This window comes from Neoarius graeffei, chromosome 1 (genome assembly GCF_027579695.1).
Source record: "Neoarius graeffei isolate fNeoGra1 chromosome 1, fNeoGra1.pri, whole genome shotgun sequence".
NCBI classification, from domain to species: Eukaryota; Metazoa; Chordata; class Actinopteri; order Siluriformes; family Ariidae; genus Neoarius; species Neoarius graeffei.
Genome location: NC_083569.1, coordinates 19,362,451 through 19,375,831, shown reverse-complemented (window position 1 = coordinate 19,375,831; position 13,381 = coordinate 19,362,451). Strand labels below are relative to the sequence as shown.

The 13,381-nt window shown below is 45.0% G+C and overlaps 2 non-coding genes across 2 annotated transcripts; one reads left to right on the top strand and one right to left on the bottom strand.

Annotated features, from left to right (window-relative positions):
* Positions 1-1,022: 1,022 nt before the first annotated feature.
* trnar-ucu (transfer RNA arginine (anticodon UCU)) lies at positions 1,023-1,092 on the top strand. The gene has a single exon. It is a non-coding gene; the product is annotated as a tRNA-Arg (tRNA).
* Positions 1,093-6,444: 5,352 nt separating this feature from the next.
* LOC132896701 (U1 spliceosomal RNA) lies at positions 6,445-6,608 on the bottom strand. Its single transcript, XR_009656140.1, has one exon. It is a non-coding gene; the product is annotated as a U1 spliceosomal RNA (small nuclear RNA).
* Between the last annotated feature and the right edge of the window lie 6,773 nt (positions 6,609-13,381).

Below are 13,381 nucleotides of genomic sequence, written 5' to 3'. Positions count from 1 at the left end.
GCCCAGGGAGCAGTTGGGGGTAAGGTGCCTTGCTGAGGGGCACCTCAGCCCATGGCTCCTATATACCTAACCACATCTTTGAACTGTGGGGGAAACTAGAGCACCCAGAGGAAACCCACACAGACACAGGGAGATCATGCAAACTCCACACAGAAAGGCCCCTGTCAGTCACTGGGCTCAAACCCAGGACCTTCTTGCTGTGAGGAGACAGTGATAACCACTACAACACTGTGCCACCCTAAACGTTGATATGTCAAAAAATAAAAAAAATAAAAAAATTAGGAACCCATAACATCACCTTGTTAACATGCATACCAAGTTTCAAATCTGGATCATGAATAGTTTTGGATATATGCTCCGGAAACGAACATTGCTCTGAGAAACTAAATCAAAATATATTTATGTAAATTTTTGAAAAATACTTTTTTCAAAAATCCAAAATAGCAAAAGGCAGCAGTTCACATGTTGCTTGATATGTATACAAAGTTTCATGAAGATATCTTCAGTAGTTTTAAAGATATGGCCCGGAAATGAAAATGTGACCAGACGGACAGCCGGCCGGACAGAACCCATTTCTATATCCTGCGCCAAAATTCATTTGGGCAGCCGATCAAAAAAGAACCAAAAATACTGGTTGAATTTTTTTTTGGGTTGCAGTTCTCATCACCTGAAAACCACTGGCTGCTGCTGAGGATGGCCCCACATGAAGAGCCTGGAGATCAGCGAGGTCACTCATGGTGCTTATGGTTTGTCTCTTGAGGTCTTGGCCTGTCCAGTGTTTTTGTTAACTCAGATGAGAATGTAGCCAGAATGTACAGTCCACAGCCCACTCTACGACTGACGCACTGCATTATTTAAAATGCGTGTCCATTTTTTGCGAGGCAAATAGTAAACAGAAGCTAACTGCAGCTAGGAACTAAAGCTGTGAGTGACTTTACAGCAGTTTCTGGGGGCTGTTTTGGGGATCAGCGCAGGGGCTTCAAGGTTCTGCTGTTGCTCCAATCTTCAATGAGTGTGAAAGAGTTATAGCTCAGTGGTGAGAGCACTGGTCTTCTAAACCAGCGGTCGTGAGTTCAATTCTCACTGGAGCCTATAAAGAGTTAGTGAAACTGTCTCTGAGTCTTACTTTTGCTGGACGCTACCAGTTTTAGTATCGGGTGTAAACAAACCACAGCTAATGGATTCTCAATCCTCCCTGCCCTTCTCTTTCAGTAAACGATGTTTTTTTTAAAAAAAATTATTAAAACAGAGAAAATGCAGTGAGAAGGTACATTCCAACATCCATGTAGGTAAACCTAGGCCAAAAATGGACATCATCACGCCAATAATTTCGAGCAATTTTGCACACATCATAACCATAAATAAGCTAACTTCTGTCTGTATCTATCCTCTGCTTCTCTCTGACTTATGGCCCTTTTCCACTACCCTTTTTCAGCTCACTTCAGCTCGCTTCAGCTCACTTCAGCCCGACACGGCTCGCGTTTCGACTACCAAAAACCAGCACGACTCAGCTCGTTTCAGCCCTGCTTAGCCCCTAAAACTCGCACCGTTTTGGAGTGGGGCTGAAGCGAGCCAAGCCGTGCTGAGTGAGGTTGGGGGCGTGAGCAGACACTCCCCTGTGCACTGATTGGTGAGGAGGCGTGTCCTCACATGCCCACACACGCCCCGCGAGCGCGCTGGGATCTGTAAACACCGCAAACCCGGAAGAAGAAGAATTACGAATTACGAGAATTTCTGAAGCCTTATGCGCCTCGCCTCATCTATACGCTCTTGCCAGTATCTGTTGGCGTTGTCGGTGACAACAAGCCACAGCACCAAGACCAGCCACACTAACGACTCCATGTCATCCATGTTTATTGTTTACTCTCCGGGTCGTGAGACTACCGCTTAAAAGCTCACTGAATCAGTGACATACAGAGCATCGTGGACGAGTTCGCGGCGCGCAAGGCTCGTCGTATGCCCTTCAAATAATGCGCGCAGTAGGCTATTGATGTTTTATTATGAGTCATGTACAGTATGTCGCCTAATGTTTTTTTGTTTCTGAGTTACATGTTCGTTTGAAGGACTTAATGTACAAAATAACATAGTTGCACCCCGGAGTGTTGAAATTGGTAAACACAGTGCATTCAGTGAGGTTTGCACCGCCCTCCTTTTATTTCTGACTCTTCCTGTCACCGTTGCAACCTCTGAGCGCTCATTCGTATGCCCTTCAAATAATGTGCGCAGTATAGGCTATTGATGTTTTATTATGAGCCATGTACAGTATCCTAATGCTTTTTGTTTCTGAGTTACATGTTCGTTTGAAGGACTTGATGTACTAAATAACATATAGTTGCACCCGGTAGTGTTGAAATTGGTAAACACCGCAGTTGCGGACATTTTGTAGCCTAAAATGATGTTATGATAAGCTTTAATAAAGGGCCCGGTCATTTGCCCCGCCCCCGGCCCGGCTCTGACTTGTTCCGCCACTGTCACTGATGTCACTGTTTGCGCTGCTTAACGACATCACGTGACGTCCACCCACTTTCGCTAACTCCACCCAATGTGTCCACCCACTTCCAGCCAGCACGGTTCAGCGCGGTTGTAGTCGAAATGCAACTCCAACAGCCCCGCTCAGCTCGACTCAGCTCGACTCGGCATGGCACGGCTCAGCCGCATTTGTAGTGGAAAAGCGGCATTAGATTATCCAAGCACACTGGTAGTAAAGCTTTTCTAGTGGTAGCTTTCTTCGAACTGCAGACATCTGACATCTTCAATATTGCTTGCCTTCAGTATGTAAACAACTTCACAACAACATGTGACCCAGATGAGGATGGGTTCTCTTTTGAGTCTGCTTGCTCGGCTATCGGCTCCAAATCATCCTCAAACAAAAAAACAAAGACTGAGGACGAATTTGAAGAGCTTTCGTGTCTTTTTCAAAATAATCGGTAACAAGAATTCACGCCACTGAGGAGAATATTATAGAGTCCGTGTGGAAACAAAAGAAGGTACTGGTGCAAATAACGTCAAGCGTGCAGCGCCGCCAAGCTGTAAATCGCTGCGATCTAATAATGGCGGGCAAGCTTTTAGTGATTTTTGGAACAGGATTCAGATGCAAAAAAGCATTTTTCGAAACAGTTTTTTATTTATTCGCCAACTTTACAGTGTAATTGAGCACAGCACACACAGAAAACTGGGGGTTTTCTGACGTAACTTTCATTAGACTAGCACTTTAAGAACAATGCAGCTGAGTGAAATCCGCCTACCCGTCAGTTGCTGCGATCTAATAATGGTGGACAGGCTTTTAGTAATTTTTGGAACAGAATTCAGATGCAAAGAAGCATTTTTTTATTTATCTGCCAACTTTACAGTGTATTTGAGCACATCACACACAGAAAACGAGGTATTTTCTGATGCACCTTTCATGAAACAAGCACTTTCAGAACGATGCAGCCAAGAGAAATTCATGTCGCCAGCAGTTCAGGTCGACCATTTAAGGCATCCATTAAATTAAATCAATTTTCTGATATTTACCTAAAAGCTAAAAACACAGAAAACAGCTACAACTTAGTAAATAAAGATAAAATATGACAGAACTACAGACAAAAAAATCTGAACTTTAGCAAATGGATGCGTGAATTTTTCGACGAGCATCCTGTCTGTCAGTGTTAGCTAATGTTACTTATGTCATCTGCTGCACTAGTATATTTTGCCTGAGAAAGTTTCTCAACTAAAGACAAAATAAACAAAAGAACCATGACTTACCTCTGTCTAATTTGCTAAGGCATCATGTTTAGCAGATAGTTACAACTTTGTACAACACAAATCCTCATAAAATATAAAGTATTTTGTAGTAAACGTACGGACGGCACAGTGGTGTAGTGGTTAGCGCTGTCGCCTCACAGCAAGAAGGTCCGGGTTTGAGCCCCGTGGCCGGCGAGGGCCTTTCTGTGCAGAGTTTGCATGTTTTCCCTGTGTCTGCGTGGGTTTCCTCCAGGTGCTCTGGTTTCCCCCACAGTCCAAAGACATGCAGGTTAGGTTAACTGGTGACTCTAAATTGACCGTAGGTGTGAGTGTGAATGGTTGTCTGTGTCTATGTGTCAGCCCTGTGATGACCTGGCGACTTGTCCAGGGTGTACCCCGCCTTTCGCCCGTAGTCAGCTGGGATAGGCTCCAGCTTACCTGTGACCCTGTAGAACAGGATAAAGCGGCTAGAGATAATGAGATGAGATTAAACATATGATGATGCTGTGTGATGTCACGCATTCTCACAGCGCATGCGCATTCAATGATAATTCCAATGAAAATGTTTTTTTTTTTAATTGATGGGTGTAATTCACTTTAGCTTATTTTTTGTTGTCTAAATCATTATTGATGAACTCTCATATTGATGGTGTTTTTAGAATAGATGAAAATGAATAAAATTATTATATTATAATAAACACTGAAGCAGAGGGAGCTCAGCTCCTGCTGGCTGTACTGCCGAGGCGAGGAGGCGGAGCTGAGCTCTGGAGAACTCCGCCCAATTTAATCTCTGGGTTCGGAACCTGAAAAGTCGGTCCCCTTCCGGATAGAAGTTTTGTTTTTTGTTTTTTTTCCTGGTGCGAACCGTGACGACATCAGAGGGCGTGTTTTTAGTTTAGGATAAGTTTCTACATCTTCTTATGATTACTAGTTGGTCTGTGCTCGTATTTTGGAAGAAAACAAATATCTGCTATGTCTGCAAGTCTTATGAAGACAAGGAGGCTCAGGCACCAAAGCGCAGCGTGTGGAGAAAATGTAGCTGGCTCCGCATGTTGCTGGTGTTTTCGTTCTGCTCGCACGGCTTTCTGACCACCAGGGAAGAAATAACAGAACAAAGCTTGCGGGCAAGCGATGCGATCCACCATCTCCAGACTACTGTTTACTTCTGTTGTGCACTGTGCAATGCCTTCTGTCGATGACGCATTCTTGATGACAAATTTCTGTTGAAAACTCATGGAGACCAAGGGCATCACTAGGCCTTTTTTACTGGGGCACGTGCCCCAGTAAAAATCAGCTGTGCCCCAGTAAGAAAATGTTGAAAGATTTTTGTAACAAACTAGTTTCTTTGGCAGATCATTTATCTACTGTAAGTTGTAGGACAGAGTGTGTTTCAAACTTCTATCGCCTCTTCTTTCTAACTAATTTTCTGATTGGTCTGGGAGATTCTCACTGTAAACATAGCATGCGTGCGGCGTGCCATGAGTCCATTTAGCCTACTGGAGAGATGAGTCTACTCTTTGGATGAGTCAGAGAACGGGCTCTGGATGAGTTAAGGTAGCACAAAGTCTTTGCAACAAAACTAAGCAAACCATATTCTAACAAACCCATTAAACTACATCGAATTAAACGATATTAAATTACTTTTCCAGATGGATATCAGACAATTCTTCTCACGAAGCAGAGACAGGGGCAGGGAAACAGTGACAGATGAGGAGGAGGGTGAGAGAGGTAAGATTAAGGTTGTAGGCTATGTGCTAGTCAGTCATAACTAACCAGCTAAGTTCGTGAATCGTGAGAGTTGAGGTGACACATTTAGCATCAGCATGCGTTAAAAGCCCAAATGCCAACAATAATTTTTTTGGGGACTGGGATGTGTTTTCCGTCTAGTTGGCCTATTCCTTGCATAACTTAATCCACGAGAGCATAAGAATTATCCACTTTGCATAGGTTGTCCAGGAACGTTAAGGTGCATTGTGCGGGTGGGGTGCAGTGCCCCAGTAAAGCTTAATTCCTAGTGATGCCCCTGATCGAGACCCTTGCTCGTGCCAAGGTTCCCAGAAGCCTGACCTAAACCCGTTCAAGAACACGTTCCCTGGTGGTCGGAAAGCCGTGCGAGCAGAGCGAAAATAACAGCAACATGCAGAGCCAGCTACATTTTCTCCACATGCTGCGCTTTGGTCCCACTTGTCTTCATAAGACTTCAAACACATCGTGCAACTTGCACTCCAGCGCACAACATCAGGGGAGGGGAAAGAAGGAAGGAGATAGATAGATAGATAGATAGATAGATAGATAGATAGATAGCCACCAGCTCTATTTTTGACTCTGTCAGGGTTATGGGAAAGAGGAGAGAGCAGGAACGCATTCCCCCACTTTCAGAAATGATGCAGTTGATATTCCCGCATTTGAGGAATTCGCAAAGGTCTGCATGACCCCGGTGAAATTCTCTCCATCCACGGTGCATCCTCAACAACCATTTTCTGCTCAAAACTCATAAACCCTAGCCGGATGTGAAAAATAAAAGAAGCCTGAACAAAACCTATTTCCTACTGCTCAGAACGCAACAACTAGAGAATTTTTTTCCACATGTTACCCTTAAGAGCATAATCCTTCTAGCTTTTCAAAGATTTAAAGCAGTTAGTAGCTCTTGATGTAAAACATCTGAACACAAAGAAAAGAAAAACAAACAGCTCTATCTTTGACTCCCACAGAATTAGCCAAAAGGGGAGAGCGCGAACACAGTCCCCCACTACCAGAAATTATGCAGTTGAGATTACTGCATTTAAGGAATTCACAAAGGTCAGCACAACCTGAGCGCAACAGCTGGGCCTCACTTTGAGCAAACCACCTTCTTGATCATGGTGTTGCCCCTGCCAGGTAAGTATGAGTTTTCTTGCCTGGCTGAGATGTAACCCTGCAAGGGTGTAGGCTGCTCCATGAGGGTGGGCAAAGCGTCTGAACAGGGTTTTGCATAATTTTTGGCCCCTCCTCTTCCAATTCAGCACAAGACACTGGTGGTGATTTCATGTGCGCTCCCTCTACTGGTCAGACAAGATATGGACCCGACAAGACTTTGCACTGACCGGCACGTAGCCCTTTTCCACCAACAGGGAACGGGTTCCGTTCTGGTTCGCGCACCAAAGTTTGATCCGTTCAGAGCATTTTGGTCAAAAATCCATTGGTTCGGACAGTGGTTAAATTGGCTTTTGTAAGGAGGGGGAGCTCTTCTTCACTCACAGTGGTCAATATCTCTCAAAACATTTTTATTTATCGCACCATCAGTTTAATACATATTTTATCAGCTTATGGCCTAGTTATTTATATCTCACATCAATGCACATATTGGTAACTTATTAAGCCTATGTTTCACCATCAATCTACACTGTAATTTGTAAAACCTATTCACAATATACACCACCAATTCACATATTAGCAATAGTTATTTACATCTCATCAATCTACCGTATTATTTGCATTACTTGTTTACATCTCACACCATCAATTCACATATTAACAATAGTTCTTTACATCTCACACCATAAATCTACATCAATCAAATCAATTGTTTGCTACACTTAGGCCATGTTTACATTAGACCGTATCTGTCTCGTTTTCTTTGCGGATGCACTGTCCGTTTACATTAAAACGCCTGGAAACGCCGGGAAACGGGAATCCGCCAGGGTCCACGTATTCAATCTAGATCGTGTCTGGTCCGGTGCTGTGTAAACATTGAGAATACGCGGATACGCTGTGCTGAGCTCTAGCTGGCGTCGTCATTGGACAACGTCACTGTGACATCCACCTTCCTGATTCGCTGGCGTTGGTCATGTGACGCGACTGCTGAAAAACGGCGCGGACTTCCGCCTTGTATCACCTTTCATTAAATAGTATAAAAGTATGAAAATACTGCAAATACTGATGCAAATACTGCCCATTGTGTATGTAACGCACCCGGCTCATCAGCAATAGATTACACTACAAGTTCTTTACACTCTAGGGATGATGCTCACTTATACAGAGGCCTGGGGTAAACTATGGAAATGTTTACAGTTGACTGCTGTGCTTCTATACAGCTATACTCTGAGCCCCCACTCTGATTACCCTCAGAGAATGACAATTTAACATATTTACACTATACCTATTGGAGACCATTAATTACCACGACATAAGAAAGTAAGATCAGGCATACAGCAGATTATATCAGAAAATAAATAATAAACATTTATTATAAACCCATTACCGTGCTTAACCTTCTTCAAAAGTCGTTAATAATATTAAATAACAGCAACACTGAACAAACCACACATTCAAGATAGAAAGGGGAAAAGAAAGAAAATACCCAGCCGGAGTTAAAACAGTAACGTATGGGTACCCAAGTTGGCGCGCGTTGGAGCTCTAAACATCCAAGGGAAAAGAATCACTGTTTACTCACGAACAGCTGTGAGTTAGCTTCCCCAAGCTAACTGTAGTCACTCTAGGACGTTGACTTCAAATACCAACATTGACCGTCGTCCATACGACCCACTACCATCCGCAGCAGCTGAGAAGACTCTGTACCACGAACCTCCCTCGAGCACCTCGAAGTAGTCCTCCTTTTCCGTGTTTAATCCCCAGTCCAAAAAAAAAACCCTGCTAGCGAGACTCAACAGCTCATAGCAACAGCAGTAATTGAAAACAGCTGTGACTCCACCCCGTCCCGCTGAACCGACTCAAGTGGAAAAAATACAACCGTGGATCACTGGTCTCAAAGTCCGTAACTTTCACCCAGTGTTACTATTAATAAAAATCACTAATGTCCGTGAAACCACGGACAAGAGGATATTCACATAACCCCAATATACAGTACATTAAAAGATTACATTACATATTGAACTCTCCTGTTAATAACACATACTAGTACACAATATACAATACATTAACATAAATTAGGCTTAACCTAATTTTCAGATGTGTTACACTCTCCCCCTACTAAAACAGGGTCATGTCCTCATGACAAAGGAAAATGAAGATGCGACTACCATATCACACACACACACACCAAAGTTCGTCATATGTACTATTTTAACTTTTCTCGTGCCTGAGGCTAGGACCTATCCATGTAAACAGGTTACTAACATATCAAGGACCCATGTTTGGGGTGGTGTCTGACCTATTAGCTATTGGAGAGAGGGATAGTGTGGTTACTAAGGTGGGCTGCCCCAGGGAGTCATATGTCAGTCTTGCCGGTGCCCTTCTCACCCTCTGGGGTCTTGGGGCTTCAGGTGCAGGATGGCTCTCCGTCCTTAAGTCACAGGAGGACATTTCATGCTGTCTCTGATCATCTTCGACACCAGATAGAGGTAAGGATTCACTTGAGTCAGCGGTGGACCTGTCCTCAACAGAAAGTGGGCTGAGACAAGAAAGACTGGGTGGATTGTCAGGGTAAGGCAGAGACATATTTGTACAAGAATGACCAGGTGACTGATCAGGAGAATGCTTGTGTATTTCTAAACTAAGAAGATCTGGGGAGGCAGCCCCATAGGTCAAGACAGAAGAATGTGAACCGGACTGCCTTAGCAGAGAGTCAGAGCCATTGGGTACAACAGGCCAATCCCTTTCAAAGACCAACCCAAGAGGCACATCTGGATCATCTACATCCATCTGCTGGACCATCGATGGATAGTGAGGGGCATATACACCCAGCTCCTCTCCTTCTGACTCAGAGGTAGATGCTCCACTGCCACAGATGCTCTTCACTTCCTCAGGCACTGGGGCTTGTTTCCTTCTAATCCGTCGGCTTGACCTTCTCTTGTGCTCCTTCCTCTCTGAAATGTCTTGTGGCCCTAGTTGTACATCTTCTCCTAGGGGTAACAACAGGTTACGATGTAGAACCTTGTCAGGACCTTCTCCATTCTCTGGTCTTAACTTGTACACAGGTAAGCCAGGCAGTTGACTATGCACAATGAAGGGATCTGCACACCACCGGTCTGCTATCTTATGTTTCCCCTGTAAACCAATGTTTTTAAGTAATACTCTGTCACCCGGAGCAAGTGGGCAATATCGGACCCTCTGGTCATATCTGTGCTTATTCCCCTCATTCCTCTTCCCACACATGCTTTCAGCAGCCTGATAAGCAACTTGAAGATCTCGTCTCATGTTTGCAACATATCTTGCATACGACTTTTCAGATGAACTGTCACTGGACACGCCAAAACACACATCAACTGGCAGCCGAGCTTCACGTCCAAACATCAAAAAGTAGGGACTATAACCAGTGCTGTCATTCTTTGTGCAATTGTAGGCATGGACAAGATAACTGATATGCTGGCTCCATTTTCCCTTTTCCTCAGGTGACAGTGTGCCAAGCATATTAAGCAGCGTTCTATTAAAACGTTCAGGCTGTGGATCTCCCTGTGGGTGGTATGGGGTTGTTCTTGACTTCCTCACTCCCAGCATGCCCAGTAGTTCATGGATGAGACGACTCTCAAAGTCTCTACCTTGATCTGAATGCACTCTGTTTGGTAGGCCATAATGAACGAAGTACTTCTCCCACAACACTTTAGCAACCGTAAATGACTTCTGATCTTTTGTGGGAAAAGCTTGTGCATACCGGGTGTAGTGATCGGTGACAACCAGCACATTACAAATGTTCTTGGAGTCTGGCTCAAGGGACAGGAAGTCAATGCAGATGAGATCCATCGGTCCATTACTACTGAGATGGTAAAGTTCAGCAGCTCTGGTAGGCAAGGTCTTCCGTTGAATGCATCTAGCACAATTCTTACAGTACTTATCAATCTCTGCTTTCATCCGGGGCCAGTAGAATCTCTCTCGCACAAGCCCATAAGTCTTTTCAAATCCCAAGTGACCAGAATGATTATGAAGAGACTGTAACACAGTCTCTCTAAACTCTTCTGGGAGTAATAACTGCTGGCGAAGTGGTGTATTAGGTGGCTTTGACACTCGGTAGAGAACAGAGTTCTTTAACTGTAACTTATCCCACTCTTTCAGCAACAGCGAGATGTCTGGATGCCTTGTTCTGTCAGCACAGCAGCAATCTTTTTGGGAAACAGCTTTCAGCACTTCACCAATGCATGGGTCTGCAAGCTGGGACTGTGCAATCTCGACTAAGCTCAACCGGGGGAGATAGTGCATGGTCACAGCTGAGACATTGCAAAAGGCTCGAGGTACAGCTTGTTTGGAAGCTCCGAGCAAGTCAATGATTCTATGAGGCTGGAAATGTTTCGAACAGCAGACCTGGGACACTTGGCACATGGCTTTGACACCAGCTGGTGGAATCTGCTCCCACCCATCATCAAACGGGCCAAAGACACCAAGAGGATCTGAGTGGGGACGGCGTGACAAAGCATCTGCATCCATATTCTGCTTTCCAGGTCGGTACTTCAAGCTGAAGTCATAGGTTGCCAGTGCTGCTAGCCAGCGGTGTCCAGCGGCATCTAACTTGGCTGTTGTAAGGACATATGTGAGTGGGTTATTGTCTGTATGGACCTCAAACTTCACTCCATACAGATAGTCATGCAACTTCTCTGTAACAGCCCATTTGAGGGCCAAAAACTCCAGTTTGTGTGTGGGGTAGTTCTTTTCAGATGCAGACAGACTCCTGCTCACAAAGGCAACTGGACGTAGTCCACCTCCTTGATCCTGATATAGCACACCTCCCAAGCCTTCTCTACTGGCATCCACATGCAGGGTGTAAGGATACTGTGGGTCAGCAAAGGCTAGGACAGGTGCTTTGGACAGGCTCTGCTTCAACATCTCGAAGGCTGCGTCACATTCTGGGGTCCATCTGGATCCAAATGCCTCTGACGCAGAAAACAATTGCTTTGGCTCTTGGTGGATCTTGGCCAGTGGTGCACTTTTGTCTTCTCGGATCTTTGATCTGTGTGAACTAGTGGGCATGCAACCCTTCAGCAGCTGGTTAAGTGGGTAGCAGATTCGTGAATAGTCTTTCACAAAACGCCTGTAATACCCACTAAAACCCAGGAAAGAGCGGAGGGCAGATATATTATTCGGACGCGGCCAAGACTTCACAGCCTCCACTTTAGCAGGATCTGTGGAGACACCCTCCCTCGACACAATGTGCCCTAAGTAGTTCACAGATGTGCAGCAAAACTGGCATTTATCCAACGACAACTTGAGGCCCTCCTCTTTTAACCTATCTAAAACTTTCAACAGCCGTTGCTCATGTTCTTCTAGCGTCTTCCCAAACACAATGAGATCATCAAGGTACACAAGCACCTCCAACAGGTTCATATCTCCCACTGTTCTTTCCATTGCACGCTGAAATGTAGCCGGAGCACCCGAGATTCCCTGCGGCATCCGCTCAAACTGGAAAAATCCAGCGGGACAGATGAAAGCGGTCTTCTCTTTGTCAGCTTCACCTAGGGGTATCTGGTAGTATCCACTCCTCAGATCAAGCACACTGAACCACTGGCTTCCACTCAGGCAAGCCAGTGCATCTTCGATCCTTGGCACAGTGTATTGGTCAGGAACAGTCCGTCTGTTTAATGTCCTGTAGTCCACACACATACGGATGGTGCCATTTTTCTTCCGCACCACCACAATGGGAGAGGCATATGGACTTCGGGACTCTGAAATAATGCCAGCTTTAAGCAGTTGATCAAGATGTTGTCTCACATCAGCCACATCCCCTGGAGGCAAACGTCTGGAGCGCTCTCGGAAAGGCTTCCCCTCCGTCACTCGTATGGTGTGCTCGGTGGTCTTTGCACAACCCACATCAAACTCTCCTTGAGAGAAAACTTCTTTCCTTTGCAGCATCTTCTGGCACAGTCTCTCTTTCCATTCCTTTGGCACTGGTGAGTCTGCAAAATTGAATGTAGAGGGTGTCAGCTCATACAGGCCAAGGTTGTCATTAGGCTGTGTGGGACCTTTATCCACAATATCCACAGGGAACAGCTGAGCAATAGACATTCTTCTAGAGAGCCTGACCTCCCGAGTGGACATATTTCTCACAGCAACTGTAATGCGACGATTCTGAATCTCCTCAGCACTCTTGATGATGGGCAGAACCATAAGTTCATCAGGCAAAGTTGATTCTTCAGCCTGCTCCACCAGCACAGTTTGAGTATTCAAAGGATGAGGGAACTTTGGAATACCGCTTACGTTCACTATTGCCCCTGGGGGTATAATCTTATGCTTCGCCTCAGCGAGCCAGACAGTGCCCATCTTCATGTCTGCTGCTTCATCGGGTACTTTCTGGAACCTCTTGTATGCCTCTTTAATCTCCGGGTGCACGGTCATAGTCATTAAAAAATCCTCTCCTCCGATTGATTTGCAGGTATTAAACAGACGTCTCACTACTGATGTGTTTGTTCCAACTATTATTGAGGCCTCCCCTTTAACTACCGGGTCTGGACACACAAGCACAAGTGTTTCAACTGTCTCAGTCACTCCCACTACGTCACTGTTGAACTCAAGCCTTAAGCATATGTAGCCATCATAGGGATATTCTTCCACACTAAGTCCCCATAACTCCAAGCAATGAATTGGAGTCAGTGGCATGTGCTTCAAGTACTTGTTGTAAAATGAGCGATAAAGGAGGGTAACTTGAGATCCACTGTCAAGTAAAGCTTTTGCATATATGTCCTCAATTCGTACTGAGACAACAGAGCTAGGGCCAACGAGGCCTGCTGGGAGTGCA